The 25,773-nt window shown below is 36.0% G+C and overlaps 1 protein-coding gene and 1 long non-coding RNA gene across 2 annotated transcripts in view; both read left to right on the forward strand.

Annotated features, from left to right (window-relative positions):
- The window catches only part of LOC105198748 (ATP-binding cassette sub-family D member), a 105,269-nt gene that overhangs the window by 64,703 nt on the left and 14,793 nt on the right, over positions 1–25,773 (forward strand). The gene's annotated exons all lie outside the window — the stretch shown is intronic.
- Positions 11,657–15,462, forward strand: LOC120358906. The gene is made up of 2 exons (XR_005575781.1): positions 11,657–14,344; positions 14,416–15,462. It is a non-coding gene; the product is annotated as an uncharacterized LOC120358906 (long non-coding RNA).

Genomic DNA, 25,773 nt, shown 5'->3' on the forward strand with positions numbered 1-25,773 from the left:
TGCAGAAAATTGCTACTAGGGGAATTATTTTTGTTCAATTTCTTCCCGCTAGTGTGGTTACTTAGCGATGAAACAAAATTGCCCAATTTTTCATTCGATGCGGTTAAAGGATCTACGTATGCCTCATTTAGTTTCGAAATGTAGCGAGTCAAATTGCTTTTATCAATGTTATATGCTCGACCGCACCGCTTTCTTTATAATCGTCACCTCTTTGATGACAGCCACTAAGACATTAACATCGATCGCTGGCTTACTAAATTCACTTTGTAACGACCCGTCTTTTTCCGCGCACGGGGCGGTGCGTGAGTGCGGACGGACCAGGACGCGGAGGGAGGTCGCCAAGAGAAACTAGACTTGCGTTTGCTTTAGGTGGTAAATACAATAGTGCGTTTATTTCGCGTTGACTATATACAGGTGGAGTGGCTTGGCCATGACGCGCGGACGGACGGATGGCGGTGACGCTCGGACGGACGCAACAAAACTTACAGACTACGCGCGGACGGACGGACGAGAAACGGAACGCGCGGACGGAACGAACGGTATTTACAGTTGGTGCTTGCCGCGGTATCGGAATCGCGCTTATTGTCGCGACTTAGTTCGCGGAATTCCGGCCTCGAGTTTTCCGAGAACTCGAAGCCGGTGTTGACGCGCGCAGACCGTGGCCTTGCCGAAGGCCGTGGCCACGGCCGTGAATGACGCGCGCTCGGTGCGAACGTACGCGGATCGGGGATTCCCGTCGCGAGCGGTTAATACCGCGATGTTCGGCGGTGGTGATCAACTCACGCCAAGAGCCCTTGGTAGAGGCGCGGAACTCCACACCCCAGGTCGTGAGTCGATACCTTAGCGGGGACGGCGGATCGGGAATTGTCGACCAGGATCTCCTGGTGGAGCCCAAGGTGTACTTGAGCCCGTTTCTATCGGCGGTGTCGGAGAGGCGGAAGGCTCTTGCCAAGACTGCTTGGCGGAAGCTAAGGCTCTTAACTCCCAAGTGAGCGCTAGGATGGGCTTCTTCTATGGATCGGAGAGTGGACGGAGAAGAAGACCGCTCGACTCTCGGAGCGGCGGCGCTTATATACCCGAATCTCGAGAGCAGGGACGGTGCGGGGGTACGGAACGGTACGGAGTCGGTGGGGGTCTCCCCGCTGCTCGAGATCGGTCCGGCGGTCGCCACTCCGGTCGAGCGCGTGCGCGCGGAGATCTGTCACGCAGATCTCACGTGCGGATGCGTCAACGCGCGCTACGCCGGTATCTGAGTGTATTTTCGGCGCTATGTGCCAGGTTTCTGCTGTCCGGCGGTTGTTCGGCCGGACAGCCCGGAACGATGGACGGTCCGAGGGGGGAGCGGAAAGGCGGTTTGTTACAACTTGTATACTTATGACGCGGCATGATGACTACCTACAATTAAAACACGAAGAAATCACAAAAACTCTACTAAATACACTATGAAATTGCATGAAACATCCAAATGCATGAATATTGCGAAATACTCATGAAAAATGCTAACTCAAGTTGAAAAAATGGCAAAAATGTAGTGGTTCACAATTCCCAGATACTACATTATTAAAATGACCGCATAGTAATTAACACATCGAATGTTTATGCAAAATTCCTTTTATGCATCGAAACAATAGTTCACGAGTAATAATTTTGTAATATATTTATTTTTGCAATTAGCTTGAAAAAAATAAGTAAGGTCAGAAATACAAATAGTCAAAAAAACTTTATGAAAAAAATTAAAAGTCGAAATGTGAAAAGATATTTAGACTCTGTGTTGACGCTACGAATGCTATTCAAAAAGTAAGATCGCATGGAACGAAACATTTTACCGTAGTTGGAACATGTTAAAATTTTAAATATGGCCGACTTTGAGTGCTAGATCACAAACTCCCCAAACTCCCATAATAATAATGACTAATCATCTGGTCATCATCGATCCGATATTTATTGTAGTCACTCACGGTGCCAGACCCGAAGTGTAAATGTCCCACCGTGTAAGTAGATAGAGAAGATAGCATACTCTCTCTATGACTGTGAAATTTTACTTAGTATTGTTACAACCGGGTAGGTCATCTTGTACACTCGTACACTCGCGCACTTCAATTGGACACACGTTCTTTAAAAATAATAAATAAGGTATACTTTACAAACTAACGGTCTTTAATAAAATATAAGTAATAGCTTGTTTTACAAGAATAAAACCAAGACCGAACACACAATAACAACAACCGTTGGCAGGGAACGATCTTCTCCTGTCGCGCTCATCGATCGCCTCGCATGAATCGATGAGCGCGACATAGCAGCTTCTACAGGGCGGGCACGCCACACTGCACTCTTTTTGAAAGTTGTTGTCCCGACAACTAACTCAGAAGGCTTCCAAAAAATTTTCACGACTTCTTGCCTGTTTATACTTTTCACCTTGAGTCTTGCGTGCTTTTTTCTTTATTCTTCGGACAAGGGAGAGAGGAATTGACTCTCGGAAACCCAATGCCTAAAAGGCATCCCAAGTTTCCGTCTCGCCATTCGTTTTTAGGCCCACGGAAAAACCCCAAATTAAAAACTGGAGCGAGGTGGTCTTTTTAAAAAGAACTACGGCAATTTTTTTACGAAAAACGTCACTTTGCACGAATCTCAGAAGTGAAATTAAATCAGAATCCGACGAGTATCTCACTTAAAATAAAATAACTCTGTAAGGGAAAAAACATCTTTTAGCCACGAATTTTCGTCTCCTATATCTTAAACATAAGACAAGTCTTAAATTTAAGACAAAGTTCTCGCGAAAGGACTTAAATCCGACGATTCTCCGCTTCACGTTGAACTTCTGCCTCAGGCCACCGATCGCTGTCTTTTGCGATCCAGAAAAAAAGAATTGAAGCTCGCTTTCAGCTCCTAACAAAAGGACAATCTTTAGAACTAATATCCGAAGGCGAGGATTTCTAGGGAAGCTTGACAACCTCTTGCTCTACTCCGAGCTCCTACCATGGGTTACCAAGCTTCGTTAACTCCCAAACCAATACCATTCTGAGAGAAGAAAAAAAATCTTGGACTCTCTTCTGTTCCATCCCCAGCTTTTGCCACGGGTAACCAAGCGTCGTCCTCCGCGATTCAGACGACCTCCTGCTCTATCCTAGGCTCTTGCCACAAGTTATTGAACATCGTTTGCGTCTGTAATCACAATCTACTTGACAACCTCCTGCTCTACCCTGGGTTTCTGCCACAGGTCACCCAGCATCGTTTTAAGCAATATCAAACATAAATGACGATCTTCTGTTCTCACCCGGGCCTCTGCTTCGGAAAACTGAACACCGTTTGCTGCAAATCCATTCCTTTGAGTTAAATCAAGAAATTCTAAAAAGAATAGAAACTAATGCTAAGTTTCTGAGGAAAGAATGGTCCTCAAATCCATCTCTCAAGACAAGGTTTTCCAGGGAAACACAACGGCCTCCTGCTCTACCCCGGGCCACTGCCACGAGTTACCGAGTGCTGTCCGAGCCATTCCCAAACTAACTCCGTTTTTGAAGAAAAGAAATCTCTGACCGTCTCTCTCCTTCCTGGGATGAAATCTTAATCTCGAAAAGAAGAAATTTTAAACTAAAATCAAAACTTTCTCATTTCCTCTAAATTACTCAAGAAATTGAAAATTCTAAGAGAAAGCGATACGCCATGCGTTAACTAAAACAGTAAAAATCAATAGAAAAAGATATAAGTGTAAAACGCGCTTGACAAGAATTTTCCATAACCCTCCGTTCTTTAGTCAAACCCGCTCCACAAAATTCGATTAATTCGAGTTTCCCTTTTCTACAGAAGTCATTCCGCGCGGAAATGTCCCACAACTCCGCACTGCCAACACTCTTTTTGCGCGCACTCAGAATTCTTTTCAAAAACCGTTTACCTCTCCTTTCAAATTTCTGTGGAAAACTGTTTTCCTGAATAACTTTGATAGACATTCCCTTACGGAAATGAACTATTGGAAAGCCAATAATCACTATTGACTTACAACAATGATTATTCATTCTCTATTAGTGATTATGTAGTATCTAATGATTGGAATTATTCGCAATAATCATTTCCTAATAGTTTTTGAATTAATGATTATTGATTTCATAATGAGATTATTTACAATAATCATTCCCCAATAGTTCTTATATGGAAAGATTATTGATTTCATAATTAGGTTATTTGGAATAATCACCAGCACACTACTTTTAATAGTTAATATATAAATGATTATTAGTCGACTATTCACAATAAACCCAAAACGAACTGGATTGTTTTATACGTATATTAAACGCAAGTATGGTATAAAACAAGTATAGGTATAGGTATGTGTATATAGGTGACATGTATATAGGTAAAACGGTTTTTATACGTTAGTGCAATATACGTTTATTATAATCGTTTTTATTACGTATATATGTTACGGGCAAAGTCCGCATGGTGTGCAGTGTCGACATTGCCCGGGCAAAGTCAGCTTTGCACAACGGAACTGGGCAAAGTTGTTTAAAATGCTTTATTAGCGGACATTGCCCGATTTGATGTGGGCAAAGTCAACACTGCCCATCCAGCGGTGGCAATGTCAGCAACTGTTATTTCATTGCTGACTTTGCCCGGTTTCAAGTGGGCAATGTCGACATTGTCAAATCTCTGTGGGCTAAGCTGCGCTAGATGAACGGAATTAATACCTGCAAGTTTCTTAATTTTTGAGGGTTAATATTTATGTAATAAAATAACAATTTTAACAATATTTATTAGACAATATATCAGTAGAGTACATTAACAGTATTAGATTATATATAACAGAGTATATATTAAAATACATATATTTATTAAAATATAAATCCAAAACTCAGTTATAGTTTTCTTTTAAAATAAAGTAAACACTTATTGATTTATTTAGAATATTGCAAACACAAAAAAATTAACCCTTATTGATTTAATTAGAATACTGCAAACATAAGAACATTAACTCATTGTTGAAACTATATATGATTTTTGAATCATATACCGATTTAGATAATTATTTATTTTGACATGGCAATGAGTTGTGACATTTTGAATTACATAAAATGTTTGCTTTTCTACACTTACAACGGTTTGTTGTGCATTTAATTTTGCAGCTACATTTAATATAGCCCTGAGATCCAAACGCTGATTGATCAGCATTGATACTACGTAGTGACATTTCACACTGTGGTACATCTGTTGAAGATAGAAACATTTCGTTACAAATACCGAACTGATTTCGAGAATAAAGAGAAGATAAAATGCCACTCTTGGTGCCGATTTTGTACAATCCATCTTCTGTCACTTCTAATATGACTCCTATAATATTTTTCGGATCACCTTTATTACGATCAACACTTGGTAGTGGAATGGTTACAGATGTACCAACTTCAGCAGATGGAAATTTTTTCTCGCTCATGCGCAACATTCTTTTAGCTTGTTCCTGAATACCGTCTATCGCTTTGTTTTTGTTAGAAATGAGATCGCGTTTGACTGTGCAATTATGACATAAAACGTTAGAGTTCTCTGTTGGTAACTCACAGCAAAAATTATGAACAGGCACCTTGCATTCTGTGCAGTGATATATGTCGCCATCTCCTTTCTCACAAATAGAACATATTAGAACAACCGACGCAGAATTTACATTTTCAAAAAAATCAATGTTTTCGCGAACTTCTTCAGTAATAGGTGTATTATTGGTAGTCTCAGATGATCCGTTGTCATGTATTTCAGTTGAATCAATTATGCGTTCTAATTCTTCTTCTGTTACTATATCATTTATTACGGACAATGGTAAATGAGATGATCGAAGACCAACGTGAGCCTTTCTACCAAACATTGCCTCATATGGTGTTTGTTTGATTGCAGAATGCCAACTGGTATTCTTTTTCCATTGACAGAAACGTAATCCTTGAGACCATTTAGTCAAATTGTTTTCCTCCATCCAGGCAATAAGTATGTCTTGTACATCTCGGTTTGCACGTTCAACACTACCCTGACTCTCAGAATGTCTCGGTTTACCGTGCACTATTTTAAGATCAGGCCACATACTTTTTAATTCTTCGATAACGCTATTACAAAACTCTCTTCCATTGTCTGATTGTAAGACGGATGGACAACCAATAATGCAAAATATGTCTACAAGATTATAAGCGACCTCTACAGCAGTCTTGGTCTTTAGCAGGCGAAGACACACAAATTTAGTTAAGTGTTCTTGATAATTTAAAATAAATTTATATTCTCCGTCCTTGCTCGTTTGCATGTCGATTAGGTCTACTTGTGCTCGGTGATTAATTTCTTTAAATATCAAAGGCTTTACTACAACACCTTTTTTGAGATGGGTTTTCTTTTTTTTACAGATGAGACAAAGCTCAAGATAGATATGAATCACTTCTCTTGTTATATTTACGTACTTTGTTTTAATATTGTTTTCCAACTTATGTTTTCCACCATGTCCAGTTTCCAGATGTGCCATATGAATAATGTCAAAAACTTGTTCGTTATGTACGTAATACTTAATCTTCTTCTCATGTTCCAACACAGGCTGAATAAGTTTCTTAGACTCACCTAAAGATGTAAAATTAATCAGATTCTCTATGACAATTATTCAATATGATAATTATGGTACGATAAGATGGTAATTTATTGGTAATTTTGATAAAATTTATTGTGTCTGATAGCTTTATGCGCTAATAGTTTAGGTAGTAATCATTGTCCACACTAATCCATAAGTTTAACAAAATTCTTTTATGTTCTTATTAATTGTGCTCTAATTACTGTATATTACATGTAGCATGCTACATGTATGAATATACAGTATTAAAATATTTTCTGAGCAATATGAATTAGATAAAATGTTTTATTCGTTACAGTCTAAATATTCCTTTTAAGCTTCATATCAACCTATTTTATTTCTGAAATTTCTCGAAGTAATTATTTAGAAATAATTTTTCCATAGTTTATCAAGTAAGTTACCGTCAAATTGAGTCATCTTCATTTCTGTATGAAAACATTTCTAGATTCTTAGACATCTCTAGACTCACCTACTGATAATACATCGTATCTTTTTAGGCGTCTATAATCAGTGTATGTTTTTTTATTTCTGATTTTTGCTTCTTCTACTGCACAAATTAAATTTTCGTATGCGTCTGAATTTTCTATTAAAAACGAATTTATACTTAATTTTAAAGATTTCAATTTTTCGTTAAATTTTTCACGCATTTTATCTGCAGCCGTGTTTGTAGTCGAGTTTGTATCCGTGTTTGTATCCGAGTTTGTATCACACATTATCTGCAAATAGCAAATACAATTTCATTCAAACTTTGAAGAGTCACAGGAACATAACACCGGAGGCGTTGAGATACGGTACGCAACATACGCTCTAGCATAAGGCACAAGATTTGAAAGAACGCAAAATTTTAATATGCGCCAATAATTTTTTAAGTATAAAAACATAAAATGCTTGGTCGGCTCAATGAGCTCGTTTGTAGAACAGCGTTAAACATTTTTTTGTTTCGTGCTTGGAGCGCGTGAGCCACTTTCCAGCGTAGGGGCGCTTAAGACGATCGTAACGCCACCGCACCACACAGTCTGCACGTTACAGATCACGGAGTTGATGCAGGAGGTTATGGTAGGCACTGAGCGCAAAATAATTTATTAATTTGTAAATTATTATGTTATTCGTTTACACTAATACACAGCTCATGACAGCGAAAGATTATCGAATATTTTGCATGAAATTGTACCTTGTCTTTAAAGTTTTGAATGAAATTGTATTTGCTATTTGCAGATAATGTGTGATACAAACTCGGATACAAACACGGATACAAACTCGACTACAAACACGGCTGCAGATAAAATGCGTGAAAAATTTAACGAAAAATTGAAATCTTTAAAATTAAGTATAAATTCGTTTTTAATAGAAAATTCAGACGCATACGAAAATTTAATTTGTGCAGTAGAAGAAGCAAAAATCAGAAATAAAAAAACATACACTGATTATAGACGCCTAAAAAGATACGATGTATTATCAGTAGGTGAGTCTAGAGATGTCTAAGAATCTAGAAATGTTTTCATACAGAAATGAAGATGACTCAATTTGACGGTAACTTACTTGATAAACTATGGAAAAATTATTTCTAAATAATTACTTCGAGAAATTTCAGAAATAAAATAGGTTGATATGAAGCTTAAAAGGAATATTTAGACTGTAACGAATAAAACATTTTATCTAATTCATATTGCTCAGAAAATATTTTAATACTGTATATTCATACATGTAGCATGCTACATGTAATATACAGTAATTAGAGCACAATTAATAAGAACATAAAAGAATTTTGTTAAACTTATGGATTAGTGTGGACAATGATTACTACCTAAACTATTAGCGCATAAAGCTATCAGACACAATAAATTTTATCAAAATTACCAATAAATTACCATCTTATCGTACCATAATTATCATATTGAATAATTGTCATAGAGAATCTGATTAATTTTACATCTTTAGGTGAGTCTAAGAAACTTATTCAGCCTGTGTTGGAACATGAGAAGAAGATTAAGTATTACGTACATAACGAACAAGTTTTTGACATTATTCATATGGCACATCTGGAAACTGGACATGGTGGAAAACATAAGTTGGAAAACAATATTAAAACAAAGTACGTAAATATAACAAGAGAAGTGATTCATATCTATCTTGAGCTTTGTCTCATCTGTAAAAAAAAGAAAACCCATCTCAAAAAAGGTGTTGTAGTAAAGCCTTTGATATTTAAAGAAATTAATCACCGAGCACAAGTAGACCTAATCGACATGCAAACGAGCAAGGACGGAGAATATAAATTTATTTTAAATTATCAAGAACACTTAACTAAATTTGTGTGTCTTCGCCCGCTAAAGACCAAGACTGCTGTAGAGGTCGCTTATAATCTTGTAGACATATTTTGCATTATTGGTTGTCCATCCGTCTTACAATCAGACAATGGAAGAGAGTTTTGTAATAGCGTTATCGAAGAATTAAAAAGTATGTGGCCTGATCTTAAAATAGTGCACGGTAAACCGAGACATTCTGAGAGTCAGGGAGTGTTGAACGTGCAAACCGAGATGTACAAGACATACTTATTGCCTGGATGGAGGAAAACAATTTGACTAAATGGTCTCAAGGATTACGTTTCTGTCAATGGAAAAAGAATACCAGTTGGCATTCTGCAATCAAACAAACACCATATGAGGCAATGTTTGGTAGAAAGGCTCACGTTGGTCTTCGATCATCTCATTTACCATTGTCCGTAATAAATGATATAGTAACAGAAGAAGAATTAGAACGCATAATTGATTCAACTGAAATACATGACAACGGATCATCTGAGACTACCAATAATACACCTATTACTGAAGAAGTTCGCGAAAACATTGATTTTTTTGAAAATGTAAATTCTGCGTCGGTTGTTCTAATATGTTCTATTTGTGAGAAAGGAGATGGCGACATATATCACTGCACAGAATGCAAGGTGCCTGTTCATAATTTTTGCTGTGAGTTACCAACAGAGAACTCTAACGTTTTATGTCATAATTGCACAGTCAAACGCGATCTCATTTCTAACAAAAACAAAGCGATAGACGGTATTCAGGAACAAGCTAAAAGAATGTTGCGCATGAGCGAGAAAAAATTTCCATCTGCTGAAGTTGGTACATCTGTAACCATTCCACTACCAAGTGTTGATCGTAATAAAGGTGATCCGAAAAATATTATAGGAGTCATATTAGAAGTGACAGAAGATGGATTGTACAAAATCGGCACCAAGAGTGGCATTTTATCTTCTCTTTATTCTCGAAATCAGTTCGGTATTTGTAACGAAATGTTTCTATCTTCAACAGATGTACCACAGTGTGAAATGTCACTACGTAGTATCAATGCTGATCAATCAGCGTTTGGATCTCAGGGCTATATTAAATGTAGCTGCAAAATTAAATGCACAACAAACCGTTGTAAGTGTAGAAAAGCAAACATTTTATGTAATTCAAAATGTCACAACTCATTGCCATGTCAAAATAAATAATTATCTAAATCGGTATATGATTCAAAAATCATATATAGTTTCAACAATGAGTTAATGTTCTTATGTTTGCAGTATTCTAATTAAATCAATAAGGGTTAATTTTTTTGTGTTTGCAATATTCTAAATAAATCAATAAGTGTTTACTTTATTTTAAAAGAAAACTATAACTGAGTTTTGGATTTATATTTTAATAAATATATGTATTTTAATATATACTCTGTTATATATAATCTAATACTGTTAATGTACTCTACTGATATATTGTCTAATAAATATTGTTAAAATTGTTATTTTATTACATAAATATTAACCCTCAAAAATTAAGAAACTTGCAGGTATTAATTCCGTTCATCTAGCGCAGCTTAGCCCACAGAGATTTGACAATGTCGACATTGCCCACTTGAAACCGGGCAAAGTCAGCAATGAAATAACAGTTGCTGACATTGCCACCGCTGGATGGGCAGTGTTGACTTTGCCCACATCAAATCGGGCAATGTCCGCTAATAAAGCATTTTAAACAACTTTGCCCAGTTCCGTTGTGCAAAGCTGACTTTGCCCGGGCAATGTCGACACTGCACACCATGCGGACTTTGCCCGTAACATATATAATACGGAACGTATTTTATACGTTGAAAAATGTTTTACAAAATGCCAAAAATGTGTTTAGGTTTATAACACGTATAAAAATGGTATAAAATACTATCATATATTAATTAAACGTTTCTTAAATACGTTTATGATTTTTAAAAGTTGTCCCTTTAAATAACGTATCAAAAATAGGATTTAATATCCAGGTATGATATACTTTTTAAATATATTAATAAAAGTTTAAGCCTAAATTATATTTATACGTTTTTATTGCAGCAATATTTAAACGAATAATAAACGTATTTTATACACATTCGGTATAGCTAATTATAGGTTTATTGAAAACGTATATTATTTATGAAATGAAAAACATTTATAAATTATTTCAGAAATACCAAATACGGTTAAAATCTAAGACATTCAATTATTAATAGTTATTTTACACGTAAAAACATATTACGGTGCTTTCAAAAATCAAGCGATTTGCTTTGGTTTTGAGTCTCAAACATAGATTTTGTACTATGTCTATGGTCTCAAAACTTTTTCGCGACGCCAGTCTTCGCGCCTTTGCGGTTTGCGCGGCTTCCACTAGGTGGCCATGCCGCGAGGAATTTTCTCGTGGGTCGAGTGCGGCCACAGCCATTATATCTAGGCGCCACCGTGACCGTCTTTCTAAATCGCACTTCAGTGAAACTTTTGTGAACTAATTGTTGTAACCTCGAGACAAATTGCGCTCTCGTTTTTTTTCAAATGTAATGTGTATGTGGTTCGCTGTTCCATATAAAATTTTATATTTTTACATGTAAAAATAACAATTTGTATTGTTATTAAATCTTGTACATAAATGTTTAATTCAAATTTAATCTTCATTTAATCCTTTTGAACGAAGAAGAAGAAATATTTTTTTGGAAACTATAATTTATTACGTTTAATTATTGATTTATCAATACATATTTTATATGACTACCATATATAAATCGTAGTGACTATTGGGCTCAAATAATTTTTCAATAGTTCTGTGTAATAGTTCGTCCCAATAATCCGCGAAAAACTATGACGAATAATCCAATAGTTTTATTAATAGCTTTACTAATAGTTACAATAGTCCATTTCCGTAAGGGTTGCTTTCTCTATTGCGGGTTTCAAAGAATTAAGATTATAGAATTCAGATTAAATATTGTTTTTAAATCTAGCATTATTTCAATGTCAATGCATAAGTTGATAAATAAATAAGAAAAGAATGAGAATAGGATAGAAGTTTTTAGAGAGTGGGAGAGAGAGAGGGGGGGGGGAGGGAAAGCAGCGCTTGAGCTGTCAGTTGATCACTGCGATTGCCTCACGTAATCGCCCATATCAAACAGTAAGTTGCACCAGCCCTGCTTCTCCGCTATACGCCCCTAATTATTGGATAATTATTTCATTTATAATTTACAAACAAAGCTTCGGACAAGTTTTTGCCAAAGGGAAAGTTGATTCAGAATAACCTCAGGAATATGTCTCTTCAAGGACATGAGGTTATTCTGAATCATCCTGTATATAGTAAAAAATGACGTTAATCATATACGGTTAATAATTGGAAAACTATTTTAGCTAAAATTTTGGGTACATATTGCATGTAAAGATTGCGAACTACTTTAGCACTATCCGTACAATACCATGTGAAAATATATTCCGCTTAGCATCCCTTGGCAGAGATCGAAACCCTACAGTTAACGTCATTCCTGTGATATTTTGTGACTTCAACCCCTCTCCGTCGGGTGTATGCGTGTGTGTGCAAATATATAATATAAATATAAACGAATTTGTATCTTATTCACATTTTCAAAATCTGGTGATAATGATTCTCCATTAAAGTAACCATTTATATATTTACTCGTTGATAAAACGAAACATGGAAGTTGATGTTATTATTAGGTGTACTTGTGGATGCAAAATGAGTCTACGTTTTTGAATATTGCTTTCAATACTTGTATTTCTTTGATCTCTTGGTAAAGCTCAATTTCAAAAGAACATTTCAATGCTTGTTTAATTTCTCGATAATTACTTTAATAAAGAATCATTATCATTAGATTTGGAAAGTGCAAACAAGATGTGAATTTGGTTATTTTTATATTATACACGCTCACACACATACATACAGCAGAGAAAAGGAAAGAGTTTGATGTCACAAAATATCACAGAAGTGATGAACTGTGAAGTTCCGATCTCTGCCAAGGGATGCTAGATAGATTATATCTTTACGTAATGCATTTTGAATAGTGCAAAATAATCTGCAATTTTTACATGTAGTATGTACCTACAACTTTAGCTATAAAATCATAACTTTTATTTATTAACCATACCGATTAATGTCATTTTTTACAATATTTAAGTTTTTTTTGCAACGTTCTTACCACTTCTCGGATAAATAACTGTTTTTTCTTATTATTTGAGGACCCAAACAATGATTTTTTAAGATTTATTTAAGAGTGTCTTGAGGGCTAAAATTGACACATTTTAACACCTTCCTTTTTGTATCACATTATATTTTTCAGAAAATTAAGATCAAATGTGACAAATAACCTGTTATTTGCACATTTTTGAAATAACTTTTTAAATAAACCTGACGTGTTAAAAGCTTTCAATAGAAATTGAATTAAAGCTTGAACCTTATATTTTAAGATGATCACAATGAAAATAATGTTGCACCCGCTTATTTTGAACGGTAAAAGATTTTCGTTACGCGTGCGCTTGTAACTCTTCACTGCTTGGAGAATTCTGGAATTATATAACAAACAAGCCAAACTATATTTTTTATCGGATTAACTTTCTTAATTTTAAATTAAAGTAGGTTAAATTTTAGAAAGTAAAATCTGATTTTAATTTATTTGTTTATTTATTAAAGCTTTTTAACTACAATTGTAATAAACTTTATTTTCTGGAAAGAAAATATGACATTTTCTGTTTAGAAACAGTTAAAAATTAATTTAACAAGGGGAAATCCAAATCTGATCCCACAACAAATGTTGCTAAATTTTAAATACGACATAGTATTTCCTCTCACCCCTCACACTATTACACAGTACAATAACTGTTGCCAATATGCGATAGTTAATTAACAATCGTTTAAAGTTTACCGTGCCTATTATACCAAGCCGTTAGAGATCATTATCGTACACCCAAGGACTTTGATTTTGTCCATGGGGAAATTTTCCAAATTGAGAAGTCACCACTTTCTACATACTCGCAGTTCATGATTAATGAAACGACTAGAGCTTATTGGTCGTTACGTTAATCATGAACTGTAAGTATGTAGAAAAATAACGACTTCTCAGTTTAAAAAATTTCCCCATGGACAGAATCAAAGTCCTTGGGTGTACATTATACAGTTGAGCGAGTAAGGTACCCGACTACAATAACAACAATAACAACTTCATACAAATCAAACATGAATCTATTAATTCAAATTTTGGGATACTTCATAATTTAATTGAAAAGCAGGAAATAGAAAAATAGAAGCCAATCAGAACTTGCGCTAGTAGTGGAAAATCAGAATGTATTGTTTCCTATTAGCATGAGATCTGATTGGCTTCTGCTCTTCTGTTTTATGCTTTCCTATAGTATGAAATCCCCCTTATTCGTACTTGGTTTGTTAATCGACAATTTTATACAAGTTAAGCAATATAAACCAACAAATAAAATTGAATCATCAGGTAACTTCTGACTCTCGCTTTTGGTGATTGACATGTAACGTGTTGGGATCTGATTATAAAGCGGGAGTCAGAAGTTAACCATACTCTAGGGCCGAAACTAAAAAGGTAATATTTACCCATAAAAATTTAATTCAACATAACTTATATAATTTGTCAAATAATTTTGATATATCGTACATCATTGTACTCATTAGAAAAAACACTACAACTTTCATTATATAGAAATATTAACTTTATCATGTCCGCTGCCAAAATTGCGTGTCCGCGGAAATTTTTAATATATTTAACGTTTTTAATATATTTCTTCCTGTCAAACAATATTATTGATTATATTATTATATTTATATTATTGCAAATCACTCCTATATTTTAAGTGCCATAATAAAAATTACAGATAATTATAAATTTTAACAGCTGTTTTATGCAATTTTTGCACAGATCGAAAAACTGCATAAAGAGCATATTAATGTAAGTTGTGTAAAAAAACTAAAAATATCTTTTATATTTGTTATATTTTTTTCCAATACCAGTCATGTTTTTACAAGAATAAAAAAATTAAAAATTTACGATTAACTAGTTTTTAGTTTTGTCCTTGCTGTCATTCTTTGAAATTTGAGTATTTCAACTCCGGCAAACATTAATTTGAGGTTAGAACAATATTCTACAGCTTTGTTTAAGTCCACTTTGACCACGACTTGGCAAAGATCGTCTTATTCGGTTGTATATACGTCATATAAGACGTCTTATTACGACTATGAATTTATGACTAATAAGATAGTCTTAAGTCTGTTCTTATTTCGAATAAGAGCTGTCTATGAATCATGTCGAGACCAAACAAGACATTTCCAAACAAGATTGTCTTGGACAAGTCTTGACTTGAGATATTACTCAAGCATTTGCTTGATTTCTAACTATGAATCTAGAGGGCAACTTAAGACCGTACTTAAGACAATCTTGAAAATAAGTAACGATTATGAATACAGGCCTATGAGGTATTTTTGATTAACTCAAGGTGTCTAAAGTTGTAAATTGATGTGTTCGATAATATATTTCGGACTCTACGCAAAAGTCTTCTCTTTCACGGCACTATAGTATTTTAACTTTAGACAGAGTAACTTACGCGTTTGGATCTATTTGAACGTGTTTTGTCCTGTTTCTTTTACATAAGATTATTCACGAAAAAGTTTCACTCACACACTACAACATAGGCTAAAAATCCCGGGATTTTCAATGAAAACAAGCGTTTTTTGGACAAAGTTATATTTATTCTTCAACATAGTTGCCTTCGAGTGCGATACACTTGGTATAGCAATTTTTCAACATTTCAATGCCTTTTCTGTAGTACAAAACGTCCAAGTCTTCAAAATACGCCTTGGTTTCCGCGATGACTTCCTCATTTGATATGAATCTCTTTCCCTGGAGCCACCGCTTGAGGTTTGGGAATAGATAATAGTCGTTGGGGACCAAGTCTGAAGAATACGGCGGGTGAGCAACCAATTCGAGTCGTAATTGATCCAATTTGGCCATCGCTTTCAAGGACGTGTGTGACGGTGCGTTATCGTGCTGGTACATAACTTTTTTCTTCGCCATAAGTGTGCCGTTTTTTCTGTATTCCGTCGTTCAGTTTGTCCAATAACGCTGCATAATATTCTTCCGTACTGTTTTTCCCTTCTGTAGGTAAGCGATGAAGATTATGCTATGCGCATCCCAAAAAACGGAGGCCAATACCTTCCCGAACGAGCGTTGGTTTTTTAGTCGCTTTGGTCGGCTTTTGTGGCTTTTCAGTCACTCTGCAGACTGCCTATTGGACTCAGACTCTATGGTAATAGATCCACGTTTCATCCATCCTCACAAAACGTCAAAAAAAGTCCGCTCGATTACGCTACAACAACGCCCAACGCGCTATTGTTTTTGGTCGACGGTCAACAAATGCGGCACCCATTGCGCAGATAGCTTTTTCATATCCAAAACATAGTGCAAAATGTATCCCACCCGTTTTTTTGAGATGTCAACGGCCTCAGCTAACTCGTGCAACTTTACTTTATGCTCAAAACGATTTGATGCACTTGCTTTATGATTTCCGGATTTGTAGCCTCTTTTGGTCTTCCAGAGCGAGATGCGTCTTCGATGTTTGTACGACCCATTTTAAATTCACTAAACCATCGATAAACTATTGTTCCTGAAGGAGCAGATGTGGGATAACATTTCTTCAACTATTTCATTGCTTGTTCAAGAGTTTTTCCCATCAAAAAACAATATTTGATCAATATACGATATTTCTGTTTTTTTCATTTTTTTATGAAGGTAAAGATAGCGACACTTAAACGACTGTAGCTTGTAAATGAATGAACGAAACGTCATGGAACTTTACACTTAAACTAGTGACAGATGAACCTCTCAAAATAAATCATATTCATTTTCTAGTCACCTATTGAAAAATCTCGGGACTTTTCAGCTCATGTAGTATATGGATTCCATTGACCCTAACAAAACTTTGCTACCGTGCCGTCCAAATTCTAGTTGACCAAAAAAATTGATCAACCATATCAATCAAAAGAGGAAATTTCAAACATTTTTTACGTCCTGGTCCAAACCTCTATCTCATTCCGTCTTCACACAGCAAGCGTTCGAAACTTCATATGGGGTCTCTCAGACCCACTTATGTGTTTAAGGGTTAAAAATACATTTTATTAAAAAATATAATATGTCGACAATGTGCGATTAAAACCGATTTGAAAAAAAGTAATCCGAATCGATCGGGATTTCCGCGCCAAAAATACGGTATTAAAATCAATTGAAAATAGAAACCCAGATAGATTTATTAAAACAGAATACATTAATGTAAAGGTAATAAATGTTTAGCTTACAAAAAGTATTTCTTGTGTCCTTTTCTTGAAAAAAGATTAAAAAATGATTAAATTTGAATTAAATATTTAATTCATGTAAAAGATTAAATAATAATAATAACAATACAAATTGTTATTTATATGTAAAAATATAAAGTTTTATGTGAAACAATGTTCCACACACACATCATTTTTGAAAAGAACGAGAGTGAGCATTAAGCTCGAAGTTACAATAGCAGTTTCTAAAAGTCTCACTGAAGTATGAATTAGGAAGTCGGTCACGATGGCGCTTAGATATAACGCCTGTGGCCGCATTTGACTTACAAAAAGATCCACCGCAACATGGCCGCCTAGGCCGCGGTAGTTTCTGCAGCGCCCCTTTTTTCTTGCAACATCTATGCACCCAATAACGGAAAACTAAACATCTAAATAATTTAAAGCATGTTATTATGTAAATAAGGTTTTCTATACATACAAGTAAATATAATAATAATAATTTGGACTTACGTTTCCGGTAGCAAGAGTGATTGACGTCTGTGTGTGTGTGGAGAGTGCAATTGATAAGCAGGTATTAAGGGATAAGGTGAGACGTGGTGGAGTGCGAGGAGGTGAAGGAAAAGGAAAGAGGCTGGTGGTGCAGGGTGAATAAGGGTAAAGGGCCGGGGTAAGGAAATAGTGAGACAGGAGTGATAGTAGGGTTGGAACGGGATTTGGAGGTTAGACGGAAGAGCAGGTATAGAGAGTAGAGAAAAGTAGAAGTAGAAAAAAAAGGAGGGTAGCGACATCGGACGGTAGAAGTAAGAAGCATAGCAGGAGAGAATAAGTGCAGTTGCGGGAAATTTTGAATTTGAATAACTTTTGAGTAACCGATATAATATCTTAATATATAATTTTGTATTTTTACATTTGCTACATCTATATAATGATTTTACAAATAAGCTAAAAATATTATTAAACTTGATTAAATTGTTTTCTTAAATTAAAAAGTGTGATTATCTTAAATATAAAAAGAGTCATATTTTCTAGTAAATATTTTCTGCAAAAATAAATTACTTAATTAAAAAATTTTTTCGGTAATTGTTAAGAATACCCACTGCACCTCCGATTTTGACGAAAAAACCCCCCGCGCGGGGGGTGGGGGTAGAAAGGGTGTGGACCTCGCTCCGCGTAAAAAGCCCCCTGTATCATGTAAATTAAAATAACAATTAATTTGGCTGCAAAGCAGACATCTGTGGGGGAGGGTACGCTGGAGGTGGAGAAAGTAGGATGGGGATGGACCTCGCTTCACGTGGAAAGTGCTTTGTATCATGCAAATTAAGATAAAAGTTAATTTCACTGTAAAACAGACATCGGTAGTTTCAACTTTCATGCAAAACAATTTTTTATTTAAAACTAAGATTCAGGTTAGGTTATTATAAGAAATATTGTACAGATTCATAAATTTCAAAATTTTTATTTAACACTTTTTAAATAAATTAAGTTACTAAAACGCATGCGCATGCGGTCACCAGCATGCAAACGTGACCACAGCGCATGCTCAGTTTGCTACATAACGCCGAGATGACAAGTATCTTAACCTGTGCAATCACCAACTTTAACGCTTGATATCTCGGTTCGCGGGCCAGAGCGACACTTTTTCTTGCCAGATTCTTTCATTTAGAGTGAAAACGCGTCGAATGAGCCTAATTTCGTCAAAATCGGAGGTGCAGGGGGTATTCTTAACAATTACCATTTTTCAATTACATTTTATTTACATAAATATAAAAAAATAAATAAATAAATAAATATTTCAAACAATTTTTAACCCGATTGCAAGTAAATAAACTCTTGAATAGGGAAAGTTGGCAGGTTAGAAGAAAGATGAGATGGAGGAAGGAAAGGAGGGAGGGAAGGAGAGGGAAAGGGAAGGAGAGGGAAAGGGAAGTAGAGGAGGAGAAAGGGGAAGAGAAGAGGAAGGTGGGAAAACCGAGCAAAGCAGAAGGGATGAGGGATAGAGTATATAATCTGTCGCTGATAGATGCGTTTAAGAGAGGAGAGAAAAAGAAGGAGATAGATGCATTACAGGCAGATATCTTTAAGAAAAGTATAAAAGTGAGATCGCCGGAAAAACAGCTGGAAAAGCAGCCGGAAAAGCAAGAAAAAGGGGGGTTGAGTGAGATATTAAGGGAGGTAAGGGAGGGTTTTAAGGAAATTAAAGCTGAATTAAGAGAGGTAAAGGAGGGGAAAGCAGAGATGAGGGAATGGATGGAAGATATAAGGAAAAGATTAGACAGTTTAGAAAAAAGAGTGGAAGAGATCAAGAAAAATAGAGGAAGGGAAGAGAAAGAGAAAGGAGATAAGGAAAGGAAGGAGGAGGAAAAGGTAAAGCAGATAGAGAGAAAGAGAAAGGGAGAGATGAAGGAATTAAAAGAAAGGATAAAGAAAATAGAGTTAGAGGGGGAAAAGAAGAAAAGGAAAGTGAGGAAGAGAAATATAGTCATGAAAGGAGTAAAAGCAAAGGAGAAAGGGATAGAGAGGTTAAAAAAAGAGATAGAAGAGATAGTGGGGGCGACGGGAGCGACAGTAAGAGTGAAAGGGATAAGGAGTATAGGGAAGAAAGATAAGGAGGGAAGGGAAATGGTATGGGTAAGATTAGAGAGTGTAGGGGAGAAAATTGAAGTGATGAAAGGAAAAACGAAGCTAAGGGAAAGAAGAGAGTGGATAGTAGGAGTATAGGGAAGAAAGATAAGGAGGGAAGGGAAATGGTATGGGTAAGATTAGAGAGTGTAGGAGAGAAAATTGAAGTGATGAAAGGAAAAACGAAGCTGAGGGAAAGAAGAGAGTGGATAATAGATGATCTGACAGAAAAGGAGAGAAGGATAGAATGGTGGATAAGGAAGGAAGCGGAAAAAATAAGGAGGGAAGATAGGAAAGTAAGAGTAGGATATATGAAAATATGGATTGAGGAGAAATTATGGGTATGGGATGAAATAAAGGATGAGTTGAGGGAATGGCACGAAAAAGAAGTAAGAGAATGGAAGGGGGGATAGAGAAGGATAGAGGGGTGGAAAAAGAAAAAGGATTTTTAGTAGAGTGGTGAACGGAGGGAGAGGGAAAGACGGAAAAAGAAAGAAATATAGAAAATGAGAAGCGTAGGAAAAAGAGGAGGAATAAGAAAAAAAAAGATGGTAAAAAGTATAAAATAGGCTTTTGGAATGTGGAAGGCATAGAAAACAAAAAAAGGATTTCAGGGAGAGACTAAAAGAATGGGATGCGATGTTCCTGAGTGAGACTTGGTTACAGAAGAAAGGATGGGAAAGAGTTCGAAAATGGCTGCCAAAAAATACGTGTGGGAATGCAAGAGGCGGCAAGGAAAAGTAAGAAAAGGAGGGCAATAGGAGGAATGATTGTGGGACTAAGGGAAGAGATAGAGAGAGAAAAGAATGATAAGGAAAGGAAAGAGGAGGGATTACAAGCAGTGAAAGTAAATTTAGGGGGAGAGTGGTGGAGGCTAATAGGAGTGTATGTGAATAGAGATTTGGAGGAAAAAATGGGGAAGCTGAGAGAGTGGATGAAGGATAGAGAGGAAGGGGTGAGGGTGTTAATAAGGGGGGATTTCAATGCTAGGACGAGGAGAGAAGAGGGAAGAATAAGTGAGGATGAAGAGGGAGGGGTAGAACAAGGAAAGAGAAGCTCGAAGGATGAAAAAGTGAATAGAGCGGGAAAAAAGCTATGTGATTATATAGGAGAATTGGGATGTTCAATATTGAATGGAAGCGTAAAGGGGGATGAGGAGGGAAAATGGACGTATACAAGAGGGAAGAGAGAAACCGTAATAGATTACGTGATCGGGAATGAGGAGAAAGAAAGAAGGTGAAAAAGATAAAGGTGGAGGATTGGGTGAGCTCCGATCATCAGCCGATAACGGTATGGGTGGAGGGAGGAGGGCGGAGGAAAGAGAGGACCGGGAAAAGGAAAGGGAGAGGAAGGAGGGGGGTTTGGACGGAGAAGGAAAAAAAGAAATTTGAGGAATACTTTGGGAAGAGGAATAATGATGGTGAGGGGGTAGAGGAGGTTTGGAGGAAAATGAGAAGTGACATTAGAGAGAGTAGAGAAGGAAGAGAAGAAGGAACGGAGAAGATGGTGGGATGAGGAATGTAGGGATAAGAAAAGAAAGGTTATGGAGAAATTAAACAGGTGATGGAGGAGAGGGGAAAAATATAAAGAAATGAGGAGGAGGTACAAGGAACATTGTGAGGAGAAGAAGAAAAGGGAAAGGGAAAGATGGGAGAGGGAAATAGAAGGAATAAGATCCGAAAAGGATGTGTGGAAGGTAGTACATAAAAGAAGGAGGAAGAAAAGAGAATCAGGAAAAGGATTGAAATGGGGGAGTGGAAAAAACACTTTAGAGGGGTGCTAGGGAGAATGGAGTGGAGAATAAGAGGGATGATAATGGGGAGAGGGGTAGAAGAGGAAGAAGAGATTAGTAGAGAGTAAATTGGTAGGCCGATAATGAAATTAAAGGACAGAAAAGCGGCAGGAGGAGATGGGATTATAAATGAAGTATGGAAATATGGTTAAAAGAAATAAGGGAATAGCTGTGGGAAATATGCAATAGAGCAGTGCTGTCAGTTACTTTTGGCCGAATATCTCGACGCACGCCTATTGCTCCCCTCCTGCCGCTCGCACTTTAGCAACGGCGCCGCCGGACGGCGTAACTAAGGAGCGCGACACATTGTCTCAGGACCGTGCGTAATACAAAAGTTATAAGATCATGAATCATAAAACAGTCTAATTATTTAATGTCTTATAATTCTACAAAAGTTATTGAAATTTTTTTTTGATATTTTAATAATTACATTTAAGTAATATTTTATTATTACATAATTAAATAATTATTACTATACTATTATTACGTATATTATAACGTATGTGTACTATGAAATAAAAAATTTGTGCAATTTATTTATTATTTAAAATTCAAAATTTTTAAAGTATCTTTTCAATTATGTTGGTTTATTTAAAATCAATATATGTATATAAAATTTTAATTATATAACTGTATTACTATACTATTATTACGTATATAATTATATAATTATAATTTTATATACATATAATGATTTTAAATAAACCAACATAATTGAAAAGGTACTTTATAAACTTTGAATTTTAAATAATAAATAAATTGCACAAATTTTACAGTACTTATACGTTATAATATACGTAATAATAGTATAGTAATAATTATTTAATTATGTAATAATAAAATATTACTTAAATGTAATTATTAAAATATCAAAAAAAAAAAAATTTCAATAACTTTTGTAGAATTATAAGACATTAAAAAATTAGAATGTTTTCTGACTCATGATCTTATAACTTTTGTATTACGCACGGTCCTGAGACGATGTGTCGCGCTCCTTAGTTACGCCGTTCGGCGGCGCCGTTGCTAAGGCGCGAGTGGCGAAAGAGGAGCAATAGGCGTGCGTCGAAAAATCCGGCCGAAAGTTGCAAGTAGCTGACAGCACTGCAATAGAGTGTGGAAGGGAGAGGGATAACCGGAAAAATGGAGAGAAGGGATAGTGCTACTGGTAGTGAAAAAGTGGGAGAGGGAAAAGGTAGAAGACTATAGGGGGGTTATGCTTACGCAAATGGCGTATAAAGTGTACGCGGCGGTTTTGGCGAAAAGATTGAAGGAAAAAGTGGAAAATAAAGGCATATTACCATTGAGTCAAACAGGGTTTAGGAGAAGGGTAGGAACGATAAACCACATATACGTGTTAAATTATCTAATAAATAATAAAATAGCAGAAACGAAAGGCAAAATAGTAGTTATGTTCGTGGATATGAAAGCAGCGTTTGACTCGGTGGATAGAGAGATACTGGTACAGACAATGAGGAGGAAGGGAGTGAGAGAGACTCTGGTGGTGAGGTGTGAGAAAGTTTTGGAGGAGACAATAAATAGAGTAAGGATGGGGGAAAGGAAGGGGGAAAATTTTTGGACAGGTAGAGGAGTGAGACAGGGATGTCCGTTGAGCTCATGCATGTTCACACTACTGCTAGCGGATTTGGATGAGAAATTTGAAAAAGGGGGATGGGTGGGGGAGTGAAGGGAAGGGAAGAAAAATCTATTCTCTGGCGTATGCGGATGATGTGGTAGTGGTGGCAGAGGATGAAGCAGGGATGGAAGGGTTAATAAAAACATTAGACAGATATGTAGAACAGAAAAGATTAGAGGTAAATGTGGAGAAAACAACAGTGATGAGGTGTTGAAGAGGGGGTGGGAGACAGGAAAAGATAATATGGAAATGGAAAGGAAATAAAATAGAGGAAGTGAAAAGGTATAAATATCTGGGGTACATGATAATGGCAAATGGGGGACAGAAAGAGCATATAGAGGAGAGAGTCAAAAAAAGAACTGTTGTGATGAAAGAGGTATGGGGAATAGGACCGAGAAAATTCGGAAAAGACTGGGCTAGAAGGATGTGGTTATTTGATAGGTTGGTGTGGACGGTGGTTAGCTATGGTGCAGAAATTTGGAAGTGGAAAGAAAGGGAAGGGGTAGAGAGGATACAGGACAGGTATTTGAAATAAGTAATAGAAGTGAGAAGGTACACACCGGGGTACATGGTAAGGAAGGAGCTGTAGAGGGAAACTTAAGGGAAAGGGCAGAAATGAGGGTATGGAGTTATGAAAAGAAACTTGGAGAAGAAGGAGGGGGATAGTTGGCAAGGTTGTGTTGGGGGAGATAAGAGGTAGAGCGAAGGAGGGAAAGGTGATAGGAAAATGGGAGGAAGAAAGAAGAGGTTTCTATGAAGAAAAGAGCTGGAATATCAAGGAGATAGAAAAGTTGAGAGAAGAGGGTGGGTTAAGGGGGGAAGAGGTGGTAGCAAGAGAGAGGAGGCGGCAGAAAGAGGAAAGGTGGGAAAGAATTAGGAACCCGAGCTTCAACAGATTGTATAACAAAGTGAAGGGGAAGGGAGTGCCGGAATACTTAAAGAGAGATTGGAAGGAGGAAAGATGGAAAAGGATTGCGAGGTTTAGGTTAGGAGACGGTATGAGAGGAGGTAGATACTGGGAAGAGAAAGAGAAAAGAAAGTGTAGGATATGTGAATGGAGAGAGGAAACGTGGGAACACATATGGGAGGAATGCACGGATTGCAGGACGGAAAAGGGATGTCAGGAGATGGTAGGAGAGGTTTTAGGTGAGAGGGGGGAGGGAGAGGTTTGGATGAAGAAACTGGAGGAGATGAGGGAGGGAGGAGGGTGGCTGGGTATGAATGAGAGTGTGGAAGGAAGACAGGAAAGTGCGGCGAAAACAGAGGTCCAGAAAAAGAGTGTGGAGGTATGATTGGATGAGTGATTTCTCTCTCTCTCTCTCTCTCTCTCTCTCTCGTGCGTTGTAAAGGATGCAAGGAATAAAATGTTGAAACTATGTAAGCAGAGCGGAAGTCCGCAGTGTACTCGGCAAGGAATAAAGTACCTTACTACTACTAATAATAATAATTTAATTTTCTGTTTTATACATAATTAAATTTTAAATTTCAATTACCTGTAAAATATTTTTATGTAAAAAACATATATAATTATATATAAAATATGTTCATATATGTTTTCTTATTGTTTGGTTATTTAGAATAATTTTAAAAATCTAATTTTAAAAAATTACATTTTTATTTAAAATAAGACAAATAATACTTTTAAAAATTTACTTTTAACTTAATTTAATATTTTTTAATGCAATTTTTAATTAATTTATTTTTTATTCAATTTTTAAGTGTTATTAAACCTAAAATATTTTATAGGTATTATTTAACTAAACCTATCAAATATTGTAAATGCTATTGATGTCTGATTGATGTCGATGAACGACGTCAAATTGATGTCAAACTGATTGACGTCGATGATCTACGTCAAATTGATGTCGATCTGATTGCTATGTCTCGACTTGGAAAACATCGACGTCAAATTGACGTCGATTCGACTTATCATGTCTCCATGGGATAAAGAATACTAATAAACGACTTTTATTTATATAAAAGAAATTCTAATGTATTTTTATTCAACAGTCAAAATAAATTATAAATATTTTACATAAATTAATGTCTGTCCATAATGTAATATAAAAGACGATTACACCTGTTAAAAGAAATACAGAATAGAATTTATTTATGTTACTTTTTTTGTAGAACTAGAAATAACTTTCTTCATTTTTTTTCCCTTTTTTTCCTTTCATCATTTTGAACGTATTGTTTTTTTATTTAATCCTCTATATATCTATATAACTCGTATATAGTATAGTGAGCTAAAAGGTTGCAACACATTTTCTTCGATTGTTTTTGAAATGTAGACTTGCTCATTAAACAGCGAACGTCATTGGTTCTTACCTGTGGATCCAACCAATTAAGCATCAAATCATCTACCATAAAAAAAATGTGTTGCTATCTTTTAGCTCACGACTATACAAGTTCGTACCAAACATTGTAATACTTCATCGGGAATGCATTGATAGTATTCGGTATTTTCTTTAACAAGTATAATCACCTTTTGTATTACATAATTCTTTTGAGAAAAGTAGTCACTATAAAACTGTGTAAAACA

Source organism: Solenopsis invicta, chromosome 10 (assembly GCF_016802725.1).
Source record: "Solenopsis invicta isolate M01_SB chromosome 10, UNIL_Sinv_3.0, whole genome shotgun sequence".
Taxonomy (NCBI): Eukaryota; Metazoa; Arthropoda; class Insecta; order Hymenoptera; family Formicidae; genus Solenopsis; species Solenopsis invicta.